Consider the following 23,062-nt stretch of genomic DNA (forward strand, 5'->3'; position numbering starts at 1 on the left):
TCAGCCTCTGAAATGAGAGGAGCATCTTCACCCATAATGTTTATTCTTGTCTGTGGTGCAGGAGTTATGATCATCCCAAACTCCAGGTGATGTTGCTGAGACAAGAAGCATGAAGCTACAACTGAAGCAGTAGGTCTAGACTAGTAATCCTGGAGTTTTTCAGAATTTTACCAGTTTTACTGGATCTATACGAAGTCCTTGCACGTTGAACAACTTCTCCAGTTGCCTTGCACTCTACTCATTTTCTCATGCTTTGTTTATGGCTCTAGGTCTACTTAACTGCAAAACAGAGACTTCACAAAGCCATCTTCATGAACCTAATCCTGTATCAGCCCCTGCTGGCCGCTACTTAGAAGTATCCCGGTTGGTTGGTTGGTTTGTTTGGTTTGGTTGTTTTCCAGAGAAACCCGGTGATAGCCACCAACAGATTCACAAGAGAAACAGGACAAAGTAGCTTGGCATTTGTAACCCCTTGAAGTTGATGTGCATTGGCTCAATTTGTCAGAACCCCATTACCACTATCATGTACATTATGAGGCTTAAAAAAACCCGACCCCTAAGTATTGCAGACACTGTTGCAGTTTATGCCATGCTGTTATTTCAAAGTTATGCTAAAAGGAATATTTGGTTAGCATCATATCACAGCTTGCCCTGTTTTTCCTAGTATTTGGCCTGCTATTTAGGGAAAACAGCGTAGTTGTCTACTAGCTGGATTTTTTTTGCAGAAGATAACCAGATCTCAGCAGAAAAAAGAGAAGGGAAGAGCTGTTAGTACCCAGTAATGAATGACAACACTGAAGTGCAATGCTGAACGTAGCACCAAGGTAAATGGGTTGGAGGGCGCTGCTGTGCTAGGTTTACAGAAATGCCAATGTTTTAATCTGCGTGTCTGGAGTTGCAGAGGATGTTTGGAGCACCCTCAGTTTTCTTGGTGTTCTCCACCTGAAGACATCATGTGCATTTGTGGTGTCCTGCCCACCACTTGATCCATCTCAGTGAACACTTGGGCCGAGCACCTCACATTTCCACACAACCGCTGCTTAGTTTCCACCTTTGTTTCACTGAGCCACAAGCAGTTTTTCCTATTGCCTGCCCTGGTTGCAAGGTTACAACAAGCTCTCCTAATTCAGCTCGGTAGCTTTCCCTATGAAACGTGGGTAGAAAGGAAATAACAGTAGTGCTTTAACCTCTAGAATCTCTTGATGTAAGTACCCTTCCAGCCCTCCAGTTTTCTGTGCTCCCATCTGTAAATCTTGTGTTCTCGCAGTTATGTAAGAGAAGCAAGTATCTCTAAGTTGCTCTTTCTGTCATCTTTTCAGTCTTCAGTATCATCCTATAGTTATTTAAGGCAGTAATTTCTAACAATAAATCAAAGTCCTAAGGCAGACCCCCAATTTTTTATTTTTTTTTCAGAATAAGGGGAAACAGGGCTGATCTCTTGCTCTGTGAGCAAATGCTCCACTTTAATTGCATAACACACAGCCTTAATGATAAGGCATCAAACCATCTTCCCTAATTTAGCTAGTACGTGTTCAATGATGAGGAGGCTTCCATACCAGAGGAGATGTAAGCCTTGAGCACAGGCACTGAGTTATGTGGGTGGAGGGAGAATGCTAGCGAAATTTCCATCGCTGCAGTGAAGGAGCTTTGTTTTTCACTTGTTAGCTGCAATTAGGATATGAGGGCATATTGGCCTATTTGTGCCGAGCTGTGCAAAGTGGAGAGCTTGTCAACGAGACGAGCACACGGGCATGTTTGTTGAGTGTCACAGGTTGTGCAAACTAGACGCTTATCATACATCGCTGCATACATTCTGCTGCATAAATGTTGCTCTAGACTCTGTATAAAACCTGCTTAAGGCTTTCCTAACAGGGCAGTATTTATTTATTTTCAAACAAAATTCTTGAAAGAAGCTGGAGGGGGGATTATCAGCTCCTTTTCACAAGCTATTTCAAAAGAACTGAAAGAACGCCCTTAACTAGATAGCACCACCAGGAGCAAATCATCCTTCATAACACCTGGCACACTGCAATGAGCTAGATCTCATGACCAAGTTTTTTAAGAAATAATCCTGGTTTCTAAGTGCTGGGGATCTGTGTGGGTCACAGCAAATGGATGAAAAACTGCTTCTGGAGCAGCTGTGTTTCAATATACCCCAACCTGTGCCTTCTCGCTAGAGATTATGAATCCGTGAGCACGAGGTGACGGTACAGGAAAAGATCTCCTTGAACCAGGGGCTGAGATTTGTTGACTTCATAGCGTAGAGGGCTGTCTTTTACTTGTGACACTGAGTTATCCTGGATACACAATGATTTTTACATTGCACCTGAGCTAGCAGCAGAAACATTTCAGGTTTTTTATTCATTAGTGGGTGCTGGTGTTTCATCCTTTTTGCTCCCCATTCCACCAAATGCGAATGTCCATGTTTTATCCCCGTTCAAGCTCCTTAAGGTGAAAAATGGTGTTAACAAGTGCAATTGCTCCTTTCCTGAAAGTAGACAGTCTGGGATTCCGGAAAAACAGGCAAATACTTCCTCATACAAAAGAAAACAGGAAAGTGGCATCTTGATTTGGATTTAAGTAGCTTATGTCTTTATTCATTGTAGAAGAACTCTTTCAGTTGCTTTTCTGTGTTAGAAAGATAGGCTTGCAATATTTTACTTAGAGATACACCTGCATATGGCACGCATCCAGTGCACAGGAAGATAAAGACCAGCAGCTTTCCATTGCAGTAGGTATTTCAGAGCAATGCTAGAATACGTGAAGTCTCAGCTACGTTTTCATCTAAGCCTGCCACGATACTCCAATTTTGGGGCAGATAGATGAGAAATTGCCGTACTGTTCTTGATTAGCCAAGCTACTGGATTTGGTGCTTCCCTACAGAGGGAACCTGTAATCCCTGTCACTGGGGTAATGGAGTTTGGGGATACTTTAGATAATGGAAAAAACACCAGAGCCTGGACGCTGTAGCCTGCTCGGTGTCGGCTGGACCTGGCCGATCCGTACTGAAGACCCGGTGCTTTTCAGCCGGTGCTCGGAGCTGAGCTGCTTCTCTCCACCCATCCTCCGTTCTGCGGGCTTATGTTGAGAAGTTCCACGCGTTACGGTAACACACATCCCACCGCTTCGGCTGTGGTCAGCACGGGTCTGCTGATGAGCCAGGGCTAACGAAGCGTGCTAGAATCCAGGCTGGGACTGTGCTTAGCCCCACTGCCACGCGGTGCCTGAGCTCGCTCCCCGTGCAGCCGCTCGGGCTTATTAATTGGGGCTGCGATCCACAGGCAAGTAACTGCTTTGTGTTTGTTTTCTGTTGAGCAGCTAATGCCCAGACTAAGTAAATTGACTTGAAATATCTAATTAATAAGTAAATAATAGTCCATAAAGAGCAGCTGACTCTGTATGCTGAGATACTGCAGAAAACGAGGCCTCGCTTACCAAAAGAGGTCCTAATGGCCTTTTCGGGCAGTGCAAGAAATTCCCTTCTAAAAATGATTGTTAGTTTTGTCCTTGCTAAGAAACAAATTCTAAAAACCAGTCGTGTCCTAACTGACCCTATCAGAAAGCGTGCCGTGCTCCTGTCAGGTATTTAAGGCACCATCTGTGACTTTCATGTAGAGTCATCTGTGACTGTCAGATCCCGTAATTCCACAGGTCACGTTAAACGTTTTAAACAGGATTTTAAACTGAAGTATTTGGTGTGCCTGATGTGTTTTGAAGTTTTTCTCTTCAAAACTAGTAAACATATATATATATATATATATACACGTATTTTAACAGGATTTAAAGTTCAGCAGCCTATTCACATCATTTTGGGGAGGAATAGCAACAGTGGTTTGGGGTAAATTACACACCTGTTTAACATAGAATGGGGAAAAAACAAACAAAAAAAAAAACCTACTTTAGTTGTAGAATCTCAGAGGGAAAACAAAGTCCTATCATCACACCTACAATGAAAATCTCCACTGCATCATCACATAAGCAAACTTTATAATGTTGTCGAGAAATACAGCCGAACACTTCTGTTTGCTCTAGAAAAATTTCTCCCTTACAAGAATTTCAAATTACCTTGTCTCTGTGTTCTGTAATGACACTTCATCATTGTTGGTAGCGTGCCAACATGAGCTTAAAAATAGAAAAAATGGTACAGAAAGTGTAGCAATGAACTTTTTCTCTCAGTAAAGGTGAGCCTGATTGATTCCTCAGAAACCTAACTATTCTAAAAGTTCCTCTTCCTTTTGGGTTTCTATTTTATGGAGCATAAAATAAAGTCAGGAAGTGGAGGTTGTCGTTTTCTTGGTGAAGAACTCAATAGCGATATCATTTCTGACCATTTCTGGGCATTAGTGTTGTGTCTCTGAAGGATGCAGTTGGTATAAGTTAAATCTACTTTGTTGCAGCAAAGCGAACTGCTGAAGTTGGGTGATTAAGGAAGTTTGAGACTGGTGATTGCCTGTCATTCTCCGACCACCATTGCCATAATTTTAAAGAATCCACCCTATTTGTCTTCTTTTTTAATGGTAATAGTGAGCTATTCTGGTGTGATTCGTATTTTAATAATATATTTAATTCATTATTAAATGTGGTGCACTTCACTGATGCTACACATCCTTAGAATGCATTTTTTTTTTTAATGGAGACTGTGATCACTGCACTATTATTCATTCATTTCAAACCTACTGTCAGCATCAAATCCCTTAAATTCTTTCATTTTCTATGTCTATGTAAAGTATGCATAGGAAGTTATCAAAGTTATACACTTATTTTAAATATATTTTTCAGTGTAGAAGGAAGTTTGAATTCTGCCTTGCCAATATATAGAGAACAATTCCTTCCTAGTATGATAATTATTTGTTTACAGTTAGTTAAGTAATCGACCAGTAATCAGAGGGAGGAAATGTTGCTTTCTGGCCAGATTCTGCCTAGACTTGTCCAGGGAGCAGCAGCATTTCCCAAGCCAGCTAGGTGCTCTCTGCAAACCTGGGGGCAAAGTGCCAGAACCTGGTTCCTGAATTAAGTCTTGAGTTTCTGAACCTTAAGCAGTTCTTAGAAAATTGCTGTGAGTTGATGTGAATGTGAGCACAGGGAGAAAACAGTTAAATAAGGGTTATGCGTTCCTATGTCAAGACCACCTTCAATGAAAATGATGCTCAACATTAAATTCAAATTTAGACGGGTTATATCTATGGACTGGATCCCAGGGTTTGAGCTATTTTAGCACTTTGTTTTCTAGCTGAATAAAAAGGGAGCTTTTAGAGCTGAGTTCCCAATTTCTGAACATACTAAATGCATAATTAATACTTGATATACATTTAATATCTGTGTGGCAGTGAATTAATTTGCTACTTTTATATTAATATTTAGTACAAGCTAAACATGAGTAAAGAAAAAATGGTATCCATCCCCAGACAAACAGTGGCATGTCGACCAGATCCGTACCATTACGGTAGTTCAGGTGGGCAGAAGGCGGACAGCCTTCATCTCGTGAGCCTCACAGTCAGAGTGTAACAAGGAAAAATGCAAGACATAGAATTATTTTCTGTAACATAGTCCATATAAATAACTTGCAATTTGTTCTCAAGCATAGCTAGGAGTTTCAAATTAAGGTAACTTTTCTCTCAAACATTTTGATGGCAAATATGAATGTGTGGTGGTCATCCCATGTCTTGTGTCATTTGACATCTCCTGAGTGTACACCTACACTCAGCTCCTTCCAGGAATTTTCATCGACTTTGATATTGTCAAATAGATATCCTTTGGGCTATAAACACTACCAGAAGCCAAATATTTTTGCCTATGTTAAATGCCTAGCTTGAAAGAGCCCTTCAGAGCTGCAACACAGCTGACAATAATTCCCAAACTGCCCTACTTCTATTTCATTCTGCTTCATTTAATGTGTTTCTGGTAGGCTTTTTGATTTTTTCTGAATGACCCTCTTTTGCTCATGCCTATAAAAGGTGAAATCAGCTGGGCAGGCACAGGAATCAGGTAAAGGATTTGCAACTGCTTCTTTTCTAATGAAACTCCGTGGCAAAATGAACACCAAAAGGTAGTGGTGTCCTTAAAGAATGCAAATTGCAATTCTTTTATTACACTAAAATATCTTCTAAAATGGTCTGAGTCTTATGCTAGGTAAATATTCAAGGGAGAAACAAGGGTACCTATGCAGAACTTCTGAAAGAAAGTGACACAAAAATAATTTAAGAGAAACTCAGAAATGCTGTAATGCTTATTTTCAATATAAATTGTAAAATATCCTATGTGGAGATATTTATAACTCTATCACTACCTTGATTTATTTACCTTTGGGATGTGACTTTACAGTGTCTTCTTCTGTCCCCAGGTGTGATCTACAAGTGATCGTAGCAAAGACTTTATTTTTTTTTTTTAACAAACACTGTTTGGCTTTCATTTAAAGAAACATCTCTATATTCTTCAAGAGGCATAAACTGAAAACATAAGATGGAGAAACAGCTCATCCTTAGCATTGGAAGTGTATGTAATTTTTAATATAAGGAGGTGTTAAAGGCAGATGTCACCATAATGTCTTTATCTGCAGTAAAACTTTTGTACCCCACATAATGTATTACTTGTCCATTGAACTAGGATGTTTTGATGATGGATTTTGAAAGAATGTAATTAAGTTTCTATATATGCCTCACTGCTTTTAATACCTTGCCCTAGAAAGCTTTTGTTTGACAATAGTACATAAAATAAAGTTGACTTTAATTCTTTTTTTTTAATAATAAATGTAGCTTTCAGGGATTCCTAAAACTATGCTTACAGTTACTCATGACTTTATTTGGATTTATAGTTTTCTCTATATGTGTCTATATATTTTTACATTTATGAATATATTTTAAGGAGAAGAGAGATATTTAGACAGTAGAACAGTAGAGAATGACTACTAAATAACGTTGGTGAAGAGTGGTGGTGAATATCCATGGCCAGGTAAAATAAAAATAAGAAAGAATATCATAGTTGCCTTTCTTTTGATCAGCAGACTGTTTGCTTTAGACCAAATGAGGAAGAAGTGTAAGAAATTGTGGTGCCTGACAGTGCATCAGACTTTTTTTTTTTCGTTCAATATATTTGAAAATTATATTTGAAAGGCAAAAACATACATATTTTTTTCTGTCCAAAAGAAACAAGAACATTCGATAAATACCTGCAAGTATGATAAGATAATAAAATTTTCAGTAATGGTATAATATATACTCTCTACAAAGGTTTTTAAATGAAATTTTGAGTAATATTTAACATGGATACAGTAAGATAATAAATATGCAGTCGAAATAGTTTTTGTTTGTTTTTGTGTTTAAGAGCTTGGTCACACTTTTTTAAAACTGGTCACAAAAATATTCACTGCAAGGCTTTTAGTTAACTCAGTATTCATATTTTCTAAGCAATCTTGAACCAGTACTAAAGAAGAAATAAGTATTTTAGGCCTTATTTTCAATAGAGATAGCTGACTTAGTAACATTTCAGCAGGCGACTTTGTCCTATTTTTCTTGGAGCGTTGGTTTGAACAGCCTTTAACGACATTTTGGCTGCTGGGCTGTTGGTCGTCACTGGCCTACATTGGTTCACTCTGGGACGTGTAAACTGTAAGCCTATATTGTAAACTTATCTCCACACTTATTAAAAATATAAGGACTTTCTACTTTCATTGCATAAATAAGGTTAATAAAGCAACCTGATTGTCGTGGAGAGTTTAAAAGACTTCAAAAAAGAAAAAATCCTGACAACAACATTGGATTTTAATGTTTCAAACCTGTATATCAATGATATAGTTTATGTATAGATATGTCATTTATTCTTCACTTCCTCTTTCATATCCAATATCCTTTCTGAATACTGTGAGTTCATAGCTCAAAAAAGTTTCTTGACAGCAAGATCAGCTGCTTAATTACAAGAAAACCTGTATTGGTTTGAATTTTCCATCTTTTAATTTGTATCTTTCCGTGGCATTCCTCTCCTGACTTGACACTAAGGTGCAATGCTATTTTGAGAGAACAGTGTGATTGTAGTTGTTAACCTTGATGCTGAGTTGTAAACACTGTCAGGTTTGATAATTTCCCAAAGGCTGAGATCTGATGGAGCCAATTCTCAAAGATTAAAAGATATCAGGTAATTGATGATCTTTGAGGATGTTGTCTCCATAGATTCTTCTTTCAGCTTCCTTTCTTGCTTCTTTTGGATATAATTTATGCCTTGTCCTCAGCAGAGGAAGAAAAACAAAAGAAATCAAACAAAACAACAACAACAACAAACAGAGACAGGTGGGACTTGCACCCTTTTTTTCTAAAAAAAAAAAAAAAAAAAGCCTATGACTTGCACTTGTATGTGCACTTGAAAGACTCAAATTTGGGGAGGCAATACACTGGAAGAAGATCTCATGAAGTAACCTTTCCTTTCGTGGAATTAAAAAGGTGATGAAAATCCAAGTAGAATTTTAACTGTCAGGTATATCGGGTCACCTGATAGCTGTTTATGGTACTCAGGGTAGATACAAGTACCTTCTTATGGTTAATTTGAGCACCTATCCCTAGCAGGTAGTTGAATACCTCTGTCTAGAACTATTCCGATTTCAGAACAGCACTTTAAAACTTGTTCCTGACACAAATCCTTTATCGCAAGTGTCCAAGCATTAGGAGAGATTTGGCCTCACTGAACTGTGATGCAACAGTACTTCGAAAGAGAAGTTTAATCAAGTTTGAATGCAACACAATATTTTGTGGGATTGGTGTTGTTTTAGTGTGCACCTGAATGCTTTTCCATTGCAAGAAAACTTCTTAACAATAATGGTGCAATAAACTATTTCATTAACCATAAAACTTGTGTGCCGTTTCCAGAAATGCATCTTTTGCCATTGAGAGTGGGAGATGAAAGGACCGCACAGTATATACCACATATACTCTCTGAAGAGTATATTCAAATATTTTTTTTTCTAAAAAGGAAAAACAACAACAACAAAAAGTTAATATTTAACTTCCGTATTTCATTTACTCTGTATTTCCTTCAGTGAGAGGATTGTATTTTGGAGCAAAAGGCATAGTTAAAGAAGCGCTCGTGGAGCGGAGTGGAAATTGGGATTTTCTGCATTTAAGAGCCTTTACCAGGCTCCTGGATAGTTATGAAAGAATAGAAGGAAATCTAAATGGCTACTGTATGGCTTAGAAATGAGCTCACGAACTTGTTTTTTTTAGTTTCGGAGGAAGTTGCATCTACCTCTTTATGAATGCCAGAATACTGGTATTTGAAACTCAACGTTATGAATACTCTTTGAATACCAGGGAAAAAAAAAAAAAGAAAAAAAGGTATCCTTGCCCTTAAAAGGTCAAAAAAAAAATCCTAAAAATCAATTAATTAGAGCTGTAATTTTTATTTAAAAATTGGGGTCTTCTTAACCACCTAAAAGCACATTTACTAAGGCAAAGTAAGGCAAAGCACACTGTTGTAAATTTTTGGTTTTCTTTGAGAGAGATATTCCACAAGCTAACCAAATGTGCAAGTTGTGTGAATTTTGTAATTAATATTTTGCATCTGTTCATAAAGCTCTGAATGACCTATTTTTAAATAAAGGCCAATGGTAACGCCCTGTAGGAGGGTCAGACAGATCATTTTGTCAGAAATCGCATGGAAGAGGAGGGCCAAATTCACTTTAGTTGGACCCACTGAGAACAAGTTTCAAGCCAAAACCTTCAACTAAATTTACAGCTACAGCCGAGACTTCTAACAATCTGATCTGGTAGCTGGACCAGGTTAAAACACACAAACAAACAAACTTTAATATGTTCTCTTAATATGTTCTAGTCTGTCAAATTAGCAAGATAAAATCATTTTACTACTGTGTTCTGAGGTGTCTTTTAGAGTTTGTGAATTACTTCCTAGCCCTCCTCGTAACAGCACGGTTCCTATCCGCAAAGTCAGGCCCACCAATTAGCGCAGGCTAATTCTTCTCCTTTTTATACGTGTGCCTCCTTTGTTATGCCGTACATTGTTCGCTGGTTGGTATATCTAATGACAATTAGGGAATGAGGCAGACACAAAGACTAATTTGATCACCCAGAGACCTGCCTCCCAAGATCCCTGTGTAGTCAGCGGAGACACAGCACTACCTCCAGGGCACTCCAGCTGAGGTTTCAGCTCGCCTTCGCCCTCTAGAGAAGCCTCCTTCTTTCCATTAACTACAGGGAAAGACTGGCATCCCCAGGCAAGAGATGGCCCCTCTCAACCACGCTCCCATTTTAATAAAGGAAGTCACCGCCAGAGTTTGACTTTTGAGTTTCAGGGCGAAGGCTGCTCGTCCGCTGCAGTGGAAATGGGCCCGGTCCTGCCACCCGACGGAGCTCACCCCGGCCCAGCTCCCGGCCTGGCTCCGTAGGCACCTTTTGCCTCCGGACTCGGCGATTCCCTTTGGGCTCACTTCTGTGTGCTCTCGGGACGCTGCTGGCCTCACCGGGAAGACGGAACGAAGGAGGAATGGCAGTGGGGTGAACCTTTCACGTGAATTGAAGTCATTAAGTAACGTTGAGGGGGCATCTACTTCACATACCTATTCATCACTGTAACTATAAAAGTGTGCTTTTAAAGTTTTCCTTACAGTTTGGAAAAAGCAAACAGAACCCTTAGAGCTCGTTGCAAGCTGCGTTGCCGCTTTTATTTCCAACTTTTAAGAGTCCAAATCCTCCTGTGCTGTGCTAGGCTAGCAAGGCAGACCTCGGCTGTCCTGTACGAGGACGAGGGGCCTACCTCGGAAAGGTTCAAAGTGCCCCCCCAGAACGAGCGCTCCCTTTCTTAGCACTTGGCCACTAATACAGCTGTGAAGAGAAACAGTCAGTAAGTGGATCTAATGTCTTTTCGTACCTAAAATTGCCTTGTCATCTGAGCAATGAATTCTCTGGGCTTTATGATGGAAAAGATTGCAACTGAGCTTTCTTTTGGGCAGGGTAGCGGACTAATTTGCTAAACTGCTTTCACAGCCCAGGTGTGTTGAGAACGGAACCAAAATTATTAACCTTAATACAATTTTTAAACAATTATTAAGCTAATCGGATGCAAATTAAACAAAATGAACCTATAAATATATGTGTTTTTCAAATTAGTAATTGGATTTTTTGATGATCTTTGGCTTGACATTGATAAGCTGCTTCTCATAACAGTCTAATTAGGCAATATGTAAACTTTGGCATTCGGTTCTGTCCTAGTGGCTTTTTCAAATGATGTTTGTAAAATTTGCAATTTCATATTACAGATTAAAAATTAAAAACTGCAGGAGGCTAACATTAAAATGAGAATTCATTTCATGGAAAGCCCTGTAGACAAAATTCACCCTAATAGAATTGTGCATAAGGGGCTGCAAATCATGATCTATAGTTACACAGGGGAAGGCTTGTCAAAACCAGTATTGTTGGCCTGTAGTTCTATTCACAGTATTAAACCCATCAGTGAAGTCACTTTGGGGAAAATGCGAACATTATCAAAGAACAGTAAATTAGCAAGAAATTAAAGCATATACCCTTGCATTTCCAAAACAAAAGATCCCTTCATTAAAAACCTTTCATCAGTGGTTTAATATTCATAGCAGTAATTTGCATAACTAAATCAGTTTTCACTGATGAGAGACGACCAAAGTTTTTTCACTAATTTCTTTTTTGAATGAGCTCTCTAGTTTTTTGATTAAAATTTCACACCAGTAGTTGGGCAGAATTGAATACATGACTTAACCGTATTTGTGAGTATCATCTTTTAAAACGCCAGGTTAAATGTTGCTGTTGTGTATAAAAAAAAAAAAAAAAAAAAAAAAAGCTCAAGCTGCTTTGTTGCCTTAGCAGAGCATATCCCCACCTTGCCTCAGATCCTGGCTTATGCTAAATTCTGAAATTCTGATCCTGAAATACATGGTTGTGGGGTTGGTGTTTATTAGTTTGTTCTATGCCTTTTCATGTTCACATACCTGTACATGTACACAGAGCAAGGAGCGGATCTGACAGAGCCGATCTGGTAATTAAGAGAAGTCATTAGACTACACATGCTAAGAACTTTTTAATATCTTGGAAAGTGATACCCTTTTCCAGGTTGATTTTTTTTTTTTTTTTTTAATATTTTGAAAAGACCAGTTCCCTTGTGAGAAGCAGGAAGGAAAGAGGAAATACACTTGCCTCGGGGAATGAAGACAGAACGACTTTTTCAATGTGCAAAATACATGTATACTGTGCCGGCTCAGGACCACGTAGCCCTTACTAGAAATCAGCTTAAACAGCAAGTTCGAGATATAATGAGAGCTAATTCTGTCTAAGTCACTGAGAGACTAAAGTGAGTAACCAGCTGTACAATATTTACATGTAGGTACTCTGGGCAATGATTTGTTAAACTGAAATCATTTAATTCATTTGAATTCTGACGTGGCATCAGTCACTCAACTGCATTGAGAACAGCCCAGTTACAGATGCAGTTTTAGTGTTTACAGTCACATAACCTGATTTCAAGTAAATTAGTTTCAAACAAATGTCCATGTTCAAAGAAAGATAGATTGATTAACAGTTATGAATTTTTATCATTTTTTTTTAATTGGCTGACACTGAAGCTTAAATTAAAGCATAAAAAGATGATTAAGTGAAAACGAAGAGGTTCGTTTATTCCATATGCAGAGGAGCAGAAAACAGCTGTAGCAAGACTTAGAAAAGTCTAATTTCTCCTTTTCTCCTCCAAAAGTTTCTGTGCTGTTATTAGATCTGGAAGAGTACTTTTCTAAAATGTTTAATGCATCCTTTTTGCTCTTAATTGTCTGAAGGTGTGATCTTCCAAACTATTTCTGCTTTAACCAGTAACTTTATTTTCATAACTTTCTATTTCATTTCTATTAATTGTATTTTAGTTCTACTATTTTATTTTATTTTATTAATTAAAAATGAATTGTACAGCAGATCTCATTACAGGTGTTTCTCTACTGCCATGCTGCTTGCTAGGAAGAAGTTATCAACCTGGGGGCTGGAGGGTAAGGTTTTGCTACTTACGTGCTACCTTTGCATCGTGCAGAGCATGCAATGTGCTGGCTACCAGTCCCGGCCAAAACTTCTTGCAAGTTGGAACTGCAACTTTGTTGGCCTTGCCCGATGTTGTCATGCACAGGGAAGGGTTTCCTTGCCTCATTCACCATCTTGGCAAAGCATGAAACCAGCTCTAGAGCTGTTATAGATCAGATTCACTTGTGATGTCTGTCCTACCCCAGTCTCCAGTTTTCTCACCTTAGCTGAAGATGAGATTATGAGAGGGCTGTGGTGGTGCATATGGCTGGTGGAAGTCAGTTCACATAAACCTGAAGGTTATGTGTAATAACTAATTACCAAATAGTGAGATATTTCCATATTCACTAAACGCTTTCTTTTACATCTATATGTCATTCAGGATCTACCCAGAACCAGGTCATATATTTCTGTTTAGATGCTCTTCTTACCAAAAAGTAACTTAACAACTTCATGAAGTCTTGTTTCACTGTGATTAGCATGACTGAAAGATCTTTCAGTAAGTAGACATTCTGGATTTTATAACCCAGTGCTCTTCTGCATTTAATGTAATGAATATCATTTCTATTTAGATAAAAGGATTGTACACAGGTCTAAGACCAAAGTAGCAACCTGCCTCAGGAGCTGGCACTGTATGGACAAGAGGTCTTTATTTTTTTCAGAATCCCTTTTGTCTTTTTTGGATACCAACAAATAATATTGGTACAGATACTAACAGGCTGTTCCAAATCTGTGTCCCGTTTTGAAGAAAGCTTAGTCAATTCCTCAACAGACAACTTAGATTTATTTCAAGGGTTGTGAGGTTTATTCAGATATTTATGGTTAGTTGTGTGAACTGACTGGAGCATTTTGCTCACGTACCCTTATTACTGTCTTCAGACAACTTTCTCCCTTTGCGCCAAAGTGGCAAACCTTTGTGCAATCCAGCATGTATCATATCACTGGTAAGAGTTACATTTTTTAAACCAAATGTTCTGCTCTTGGAATGTTCCATATTATAGCTCTAAGCTTTGTCATCCCTCTTTCCTGGACTGTTTTTCTAATTTATTTCTAATCCAGTGAACATATTCTGTATCATTGAAAGGGCTGCAAACTTCTGACTGCTAAAGTGATAGAAATTGGATCTGAAAGAAAATGAGAATAATCACCTCCAATTACTATTCATACCACTCTGAAAATTGTGTAAACAATTTGAAGATTTTTGTGGATTTTATTCTCCCTGGAAGTAAATTTAGGGTTAGTGAAATATACCAAGGTGTCCCTAAAGGGCATTATCTCCATACCAGCAAAGGTGGGTGTTTCATGATATGTGTGTATATATATATATGTATGTATATATATATACACAAATGTATATGTATGTGTATATATATATATTTGTATTCTTTGGTCATTTATTTGGATAATTCATTAAATTAAAAGAACTATTTCATTGTTTTCTTTCACTCAGAAATTAGCATTAATAAACATTGTCCAAACCTGAAGGAATGAGAGGTAAACAACAATTGCTTGTTGTTTGCATTAATCAAAACTATTTGTATGAATAGTAAAATATCCCCTTCATTACTTCAGAAGTCATGACAATAATGAACATAAAAGAATTCGTGTACTATTAATTATGCATATCCTTAAAAGTGCCTTTAAAAGAAGCAAGTAGAGCCCTCTAAAATAATGAGATTATAATATCTCAGCAAAGATACAATTAAAACAGAAATCCCATTCTTTCGATCACCCCACATCTAGAATGCATAGCACCAGTTCATGGAGCACTTTGTCCCATGTGATAACCTGGATATGTCTGCAATAGTAACACTGAGAGTCTTGATCTTGATGCTCCAAAAATTTCGGCTGAAGATATTAAAGTTATATTTTTAATTCTGTTGATGAAAATCTCACGAGGAAATTTCTGTGGGGGCAAAGCCACTAAATTGCCACACTGTGAGCTAAACACGTCACTGTGTGTCCAGTATCCAGGGAGCGTGTTTGCACTGTAAACATAATCACCTTCCATTCTAAGCACAAATATCTTTTCTTCAAGCTTGCCCATTCTAACGTAAATCCTGAACAGGCTCTGCATTAGAAAAGTATAGCAAACTTGAGCTAAATAGCCCACCAAACTCTAAACAAGTATAATAAAGTCTCCATTAAAAATAAACAACTTATTTTCCATCACCATATTCCTTTATAATCACCTGAATAACAAGGCAGGAGAACAAAAAAGTGCAGACAGATCAGTGTGCTTGCTTAATTATACAGCTATAAGAAACTTGGATAATATAATCATGAATGTAGTTTAAAGTATATATATAATATATAATAATATACATAATAATAGTATAGTATATACTATACTATATAGTATGGTATATATAGTGTAATAATAGAAACTAAAATTTTGCTATTAAGCTGTTATTGATTTATTACAGACTAAACTACAGATTTTATTAAAAACAGATTTAAACATAAAATCTCCACAATTATTGTCTTTTCATAGTAATTATTTGTAAACTGTGTAGAATAACAATTTTAAAATGGAAGATGAGACATCTGGGAAGCTAACTTTACTATGTGTAAATAACTGGGTAAAATAAACTTTGTTCTAAATATTATTCTTACCTCGTTTGAGGTTTTGCTGTTATTGTAGTATCTATGGAAGTAGTGTGTCTGTAACTAGCCAAAATATTCCATACAAAACTTTTTTGTGGTTTGATTTTTTTTTTTTAATATAATATCATCTGGATTTCTAAAGAAATCCTAGTGGTAGCCCCTGACCCAAATGTACATCAAGTGCTGTTCCCCTATGGCCCTGGCCTATTTATTGCTTTCCTAACTACTTGAGTTCAAATAGGAGCTCAGAACAAAATTGAAAATGAGCTTGGGGTCTTTTTCTAGTCCCAATTTGTTCAATTCCAAAATCACTACCCAATTTAACACAATTGGCAGCGTCTGCTCAAGAGAGGGCAAAGGCTGGAATAACAGGGATGCAGAAGGGCAGGACTGAAGTGTACTGGCAAAACAGCATGGAAGAGCGTTTCCAGCGCTGCGATGGCTGATGTAATTTCTCAGCTGTAGGAGCGTGACAATTAGCATGCAAAGCTGAAGAATGCAAAAGGGAAGTTTATTTTCTAGTGCCTCCTCACAGTGCGTATTTGAGTGTGTAATGTACTCTGGAAGCAATGCAACTGAATTATTACTCATGACCAAATAACAATGCATTGCTGTTTGACAAAGGTATAGTAGCGGTAGAAAACAGCTGATAAAGAAGTGGTTTTGCATGTTATCAGTACAAAAAAATCTGTTTTCCCAATTCTCTAAAGTAGAATTATGAACTGTCATGTACTTAATTAATAGGTGCTTTACTATGCAGACAAAAGGTTTGTGGTTGAAAGAGCAAGTTTCTGGACACCTTTACTACCCACCGAAGTCAGTGACAGTTGAATGCTCAGCACCTTGCACAGCTCTGGTTTGGAGCTTAACTGGTTGCCCATAATTTAAACATTTATCTTATTTTTATACAGAAGCATGACTTCATTTGAATGGTTTATACGAATGCCTTTTCAGAATGAAATCATGTTAAGACAGGTAAGTAAATATTTGTCTATGAAGAAGGCTGAAAATGTAAATGAGAAGTAATATAAATAGGTCTTGTTCTTTTCCTAGGGAAAAATCTTGAAGAGTATAACATTAGATTACTTAAACTGCTGTTCCTAGAGTAATCTCTCTAGTAAGCTTCATGTACCAAGACCCATCTTTTTCCTGCTTCAGATTATCTTCTGGCATCAGCAGTTGATTTATATTGTCTCCTGCAAGTGATTTTGTAAATACCTGACCATTAGCAGTTTAATTATTTTTGAATATACAACAAGCATACATGAAAGCTGTCCTTTTATAAACTACTAGTAAAATCAAACAATGAAAGCCCAAAGTTACAGAAGTAACAAAATCAAAGCCTTAGAAGTGAAAAAACTCAAACAAGCTTTCTGATTTGTTTGAGGTATTGTTGGAGTGATAGAAAAACATATGCAGAAAGAAACATTACTCTGGAACCATTTCTTTAGATTTTATTACTGTTCTCCTGACATTTTTTCCCTTAGCTTCATGTGTACTTGATGTCAAGAGACATCCATCACCCAGCGAAGCAGATGCTCAGTCTAGGCAGAAATAGAATAAAACTTTTAATAATTTTGCTTTTGAAATATTGAGCTGATCTTATTTCATCTGTGCTCTTAAAGAACGCTTATTAAAAACACATACTTAAATGTGTGATTTATATAGATTGTATGCGAAGCCGACTTCCTCTTACAATACATTGAGCCTATAGATGCCTCAACTAGAAGCATTTACTCGTCAGGTTAAAACAAACAGATAAAAACAAACAAACAAACAAACATACAAAAAAAACACGCTCTTCTTCCCAGATGTATTTTTAAAAAAGAGACTGTAATGGGAGGAAAAACTTTTCAAGGATTCACTATGAACTATATGGATACAAGTATAAGAGAATTTGCAGTAGATTTGGCTTTAGAAAAGATGGTACAATTAAATGTGAATGAGGTATTTGTTACAATACTTTTAATCTTACAAAATTGTAAAATATGATTCTTCTTAGACTCTCACCTTTCTCTTTTGTCCAAGAAGTCCTTTGTTGTTGCAGGCATTTACACACTACTAACATCAAAATAGATTAGGAATTGCCAAGTATTTATAGTTCCTTTCCATTATTCTGAAATCCTTGTCTCACTGCGATCAGCCTACAAACAACATGTACATTTTATCTCCTGCACTTTCATTTCTCTCTCATAATCTCCCACTTTATAGTAGAATTTTTTGTTTTTAGTCCTGTTAATTTAGCATCATGGGATAAAGATTGCCAGCTGCCCCTGTCAGTCCATTAGTTCCAGCACAATTCTAATAGTCTCCTCCCATGTAATTCTGCCCTGCACAGGTCACCTGTACATGTTTTCAAACAAAAATAAAAACAAAACAAACAACAATTGTTCCCCATATTCAGAAAATCAGAATCATGAAGTTTCTGCATCTAGAAACAGGATTTCTGACCTTTTTGTTGAATATTTCATATATCCCATTGATACTTTGAACCTTATTGTTTCCATGCTATTTGTGACACATTAAGTAAAGTTGGCAATTCCAAAGTTGTATCAACTTCTGTAGAAAATTGGCTTGAATTTTGATAGAAAGTGACAGAAATGTAAGTCGGATTTTGTTATGAACATAAATAATTAATAACAGTAATAATACCTGTGTGTCAACCCAGAATGAAAACCATAGGAGAGATCTTTGTAGTTTAACAGACTTCAGAATAGAAGTTTACCTAATTTTGGAAACCCAAGTTAGCTGACAACAAAGATTGCTTTCTAAAAGAAAAGCACTGTCAGCAATAATGATGGCCAAATTTTACTATTTGGCAGGATTTTATTTTATTCTATTTTTTTCTACCAAGCTTTAAAGGGCTTTTGCTCACCTTCTTGGAAACTGAAAGATGCTAATTTGGTCACCAGAGGCCACCATGCAGCACATTGCAGTGGGGCAAACTCACCCCTGGGGTAACACCGTCGGCTTCAGTGAAAGTGGGCTGAATGTGGCATTGAGAGAGGTATGGTTAAAAATTAATAAGCAGCTGAGCAGATGCCAACGGCTGTAATGTTCAAACGAAATGTGTTCCCTTTTTCATATTAAGGTCTACATAGACGTACCCTTCATCACCAATATCCAGGCTTTTTTTTTTTTAAACTTGCAGAAAATGGAGGGAAAATCATAACATTCCTAAATGGGGAATAGTGCTCGACGTTAAGTATTGAACTTTTGGCTTATCCTAACTCCTGTCATCAAAAATTCTCAATATATCTTCAAGAAAGAGTTTCTTTTTGCCTTTTTCCTTAATATTACCTGAACCAAATAGGATCTTCCTATATACTCTCTCAGGTTTGAATGAAGGGTTTGGTGTTTCTTTTAGAATACCCTCAAAGATATTTCTTCCCCAGAGGTTCAGGTGAGCCCAGGCGAGAAGTTTCGTACAGCTGAGGCCAGGGAACTTGTCTGAGGGGTCTGTAAAAACCAATGGCCAAGAGGACTTTCAGAGCTCCGAAGAGAACAGTTGCTCTTACCATTCCAGTGCAGGTCTGGGCTACAGAGTCCCTCAGTAAGTAACCAGGTAAGACGCACAGGGAGCTCTTGTTCATCTTCTCCAGGTGAGCAGGCAATGGTCTTTCCACCAGTCCTTCCAACACTGAGCTGTTCTGATGGTTTTATAACCCCCCATCAAATGTTTGCAAACTGCATGTATCTCAAGTGCCATCATGTCTCAGGGTTATCTTCAGTGATAATTCAGCATAATTCTCCTGGACTGGGGAGCAGGGTGACTACGTTTCTTTTTTTCTTCACCTGTAGTATGGGAAGAGTTGACAAGATTTCCCTCTGCTCTGAAGAGAATGCACTTTCTTGCACTTTTCTTGTGTGGTGAATGTGGGATTTGAATGCACTAGGAAATAGTTAGACATTTAGTCTAAGCAGGAATATTTAGATATTTAGAAATATTCCCAGAGAGAAAGGGAATTAAATATGATATCAAAGAGACTGGCAGGAGAGTGAAGAGTGCTATTTTACATAAGTATCAGCCTTAGTAGGTTACTAACAATCAATTTGCAAAGAAGTTGGAGAGACAGGATTTGTCTGGACTCATTTTCAAGTCTTCAGATTTATTTAATCTGGTTAGTTTTGGAAATATTCTGACTTTTAAGGGTCAAAAAGTGTTTTGCAGTGTCACGAGCAAGTAGGGGAACGGTCAGAGCAATGCAGAGCCTTCAGTTGGAAAGCCGGTTCCAGCTGCCTTGCACAATACATGGAACACAAGAAAGTGTCTCTGGTATCTTCACTTCCTGAAAACACCTCACAATAGTTCTTCACAAAACCAAGGCCATCGCATCCAGACACATCCGTATGTCTTTTGCAAACTGTGAGTCCAGACCGGTGAAGTTTACCTGCTCTCTCGTGGTTCCAGCTGAGGGGCGAGACTGAGATCCAAGAACAGGGTTGACCCATGCACCTTGGGATTCCCTTGATATAAACTAATATATGTTTTCTTAGATGCTAGAATGCAATTAGTCTGTGAACTTGGTATATATATATGTTTTTTTTAATTCAACCTAAAACTCTCTGCTTTCTGGGTCTCCATAACATCCCTTAGTAAGTCCTGCCTGCAGAATGGTTTCTTAATCCCTATCCTGAAAATGTTGCAAAAGCAGAAACTTTTGCTCATCACATCCCTGTACAAGTGCCAGCAGATCTGAGCCTGGGAGGAGGCAAGTCCAGGATTTCTGCCAAGCGCCGTTTCCCCGTCTCAGGCCCTGGCACCGCTGTAGGTCTCCTTTCCTATTTTCTCATCATCTTCAGGACCACTGGGAGGCTCAGGCAGTACTCCGGCCACATCATTTTGATAACCCAGCACAGGACACACGTTATTGATTCTAAAAGTGTCGGATTTCTTGGGCTATCAACTGAACCTTTCATTCTTTCCCAAATTCCTGTTGCAGACTTACAGACAGATGTTATACCTTGTACTTCACTTGTAGAAACCCTAGTTTAAGTCTTTGCCCGAGTGAATTCAGGAGAGAGAAGGAACAGAGAGCCAAGACATAGGACATCCATATGGTGGGTCTCCCTTCCTTAGACCTTAAGTGGTGAAGAAATTAATCACGTGGCTTGAAGGGTTATCCGTTTTCTAAAGGGGTATCAATAATTCTTAACTGCTTGTAATCTCTGTAGCCATCTTTTTTTCTGAGCCTGGTGTAGCTGTATCTAATATCTTTATATTGTATATCTAGCTATATGTCATATAAATTTCTGTCTGGCTGTAAATCATCTTTGTCACCCAGAGGCTCTAGGTTCACACCCAAATTTACATTTGAGATTTTTGTATGTTGCAAGCATATTGCTAGGTAATTTTTTAATCATTGCTATAAGAACAAAGTGTGCTGCCATCTCACCTCTCTTTATGTAGAGATATATTACAAAGTGTCTCATGCCCTTCTTCCTCTGAGGTGCCCAGCAAAAAGAGAGAAAGCACCGAAAAATTAGTAGTTTGTAATGTCCTAAGCCTATGCATGTCATTGTTATTAACTCTTTTATTATTATTTGTCTCCTTTATGATATTTTGATTGCATATAGTCTTTCCTGACCTTTGATTCAAGTGGACCCAAGCTTATCTTAATTTATTTTCACAAGCATCTCTAGCTTTTCTGAGTAACACTGGTGATGTTCGGGAGTGTACTAGTTCAAGGGGCACGTAATTTGCTCATATGAATACATCAGTTTGCTTATTCTCGGCAGGCTTTTCTTTCAGGACTACTTTTGGGAAAAAGCTGAGAGCTCCACCGCAAAGCCAGGCACCCTCAGAGCCTGGTTCCAAGTCTGGCTCATCCAGGTCAAAGCCTGGATGAGAAGTTCTTCAGCGGAGATGTGTTCCTTCCTCTGGGGAAGTGCCAGGTGCCTTGTCTACAGTTCAGAATAGGTTAGAGTTCAGAGAAAGAGAAAACCCAGAGCTGCAGCTGAATGGGACTGCTAATACAGTTTCTGCTATCTATCTTTTATCCCTGTTAAATGGAATTTCTGCTGGTGGATTTTTGTTTCAGCAACAAGGGATTGAATGATAGTTGCAGTGTCCCCACCCTAGCCTTGCTTTTAGAAGTCAATAGTGGTTGAAGACTATCAGCTATGGTCACAGTGGGTATGGTAATTCATAAAGAGCCCGATCTATTTGTGTTCCTCGGGCAAAGGACCATTTAGAAAAAGAGTAAGTTCTGTGAACAGCATAATAACTCTGGCAAAGTGGGAAGAAAGAGGTATTTTTATCAGGGTGGGCAAGTGAACACATCTTTCATTTCATTTTCATTTTTTGTTTTAGGACTTGTGCAGAGTGGAATCCTGGCAAAAAGCAGTCCTGCTCTGAGGAGCGAAAGAGTAAGTAGACATCAGCTGCTGTCGTGGAAGCCAGTGTGAAGACGGGGCAAGTCACTGAAGTTCTCTCATTTCCCTCTTTCTACAAAAGTTTTTTATTCACACTGCATTGCTTCATGTTTGCTAATATTTGTAAATATTTGACCTTTGCAAGTACAAATGCATAATGAATTGTTAACCTAAATATAAATGCCCCCCTTTTATCTATGGTATTTATTTTTTTTAATAGATATGCAAAGAATAAATGAAGACATGATGATACACAGTATTTTCAGACTACAGAGTCCTTTCAGAGGACCACTGTCACTTTAAATTACTTTATTCTATACAGCAGTCTTGAATATTGTCAGATAGTGATGCAGACCATGGTCTTTATTATTAAAAAAAAAAAAAAAGTCAAGTCACAAATTTAAAAGTGGCTGTTGTGAATAGGGACCTACTATACTCTATCAAAAATGTCATGAGTTTAACGTACATAGTTACACAACACTCGAGTGGCTCTTCAGATTAAAGGCTGCCCAAAATACACTTTGACACAATAGACTGTAGCTGCTCCAGTCCGGTCCATCACTGCAATATACTACAAATTGATTCTGAGCACATATTGAGCACACATCTCCAGAGAGGTGCACTTTGGTGCTTATTCAAAAGCAGTAGCAAAAATGGAGTATTGTACTTTTTGTGTCCAGGATATATTTTTTGATTTTTTTTTTAAATCTATGCACTACATTGCTTTAAACATTCAAAAATATTTGTCCTCAATGAGGGTGAAAACAAAATATAATTTAAAAAAAAAATTGTTTTAATTATTTTGTCCTCCAAAGAGCAATTCAGGAAAAAAAAAATAATGTTTTTGCATTCACCTAAATGAGAATTAGACCAGAAGATTTCAAAGTCTTCACAGCTATCCAAGATTATTGCTCGGTCAGGAATTGGTCAAAGGTTCTACCTTCAGAACTGCTTATGGGAGCTTAGAGAGGTTTCAGTCCCTACGTGTTGCATCTAAGTAGATCACGTAGTGGTGGCTTAGAGAGAAGGTTACTAAACTGGAGCTACATGGCCTT

The 23,062-nt window shown here is 37.9% G+C and overlaps 1 long non-coding RNA gene across 1 annotated transcript; it reads left to right on the plus strand.

The window, feature by feature from the left end:
• Positions 1–4,864: 4,864 nt before the first annotated feature.
• On the plus strand, positions 4,865–22,611 carry LOC308196875. Its single transcript, XR_013952450.1, has 4 exons — positions 4,865–6,046; positions 16,544–16,607; positions 19,028–19,197; positions 21,946–22,611. It is a non-coding gene; the product is annotated as an uncharacterized lncRNA (long non-coding RNA).
• The last annotated feature ends 451 nt before the right edge of the window (positions 22,612–23,062 follow it).

Source organism: Anser brachyrhynchus (assembly GCF_964034855.1).
Source record: "Anser brachyrhynchus genome assembly, chromosome: 6".
Taxonomy (NCBI): Eukaryota; Metazoa; Chordata; class Aves; order Anseriformes; family Anatidae; genus Anser; species Anser brachyrhynchus.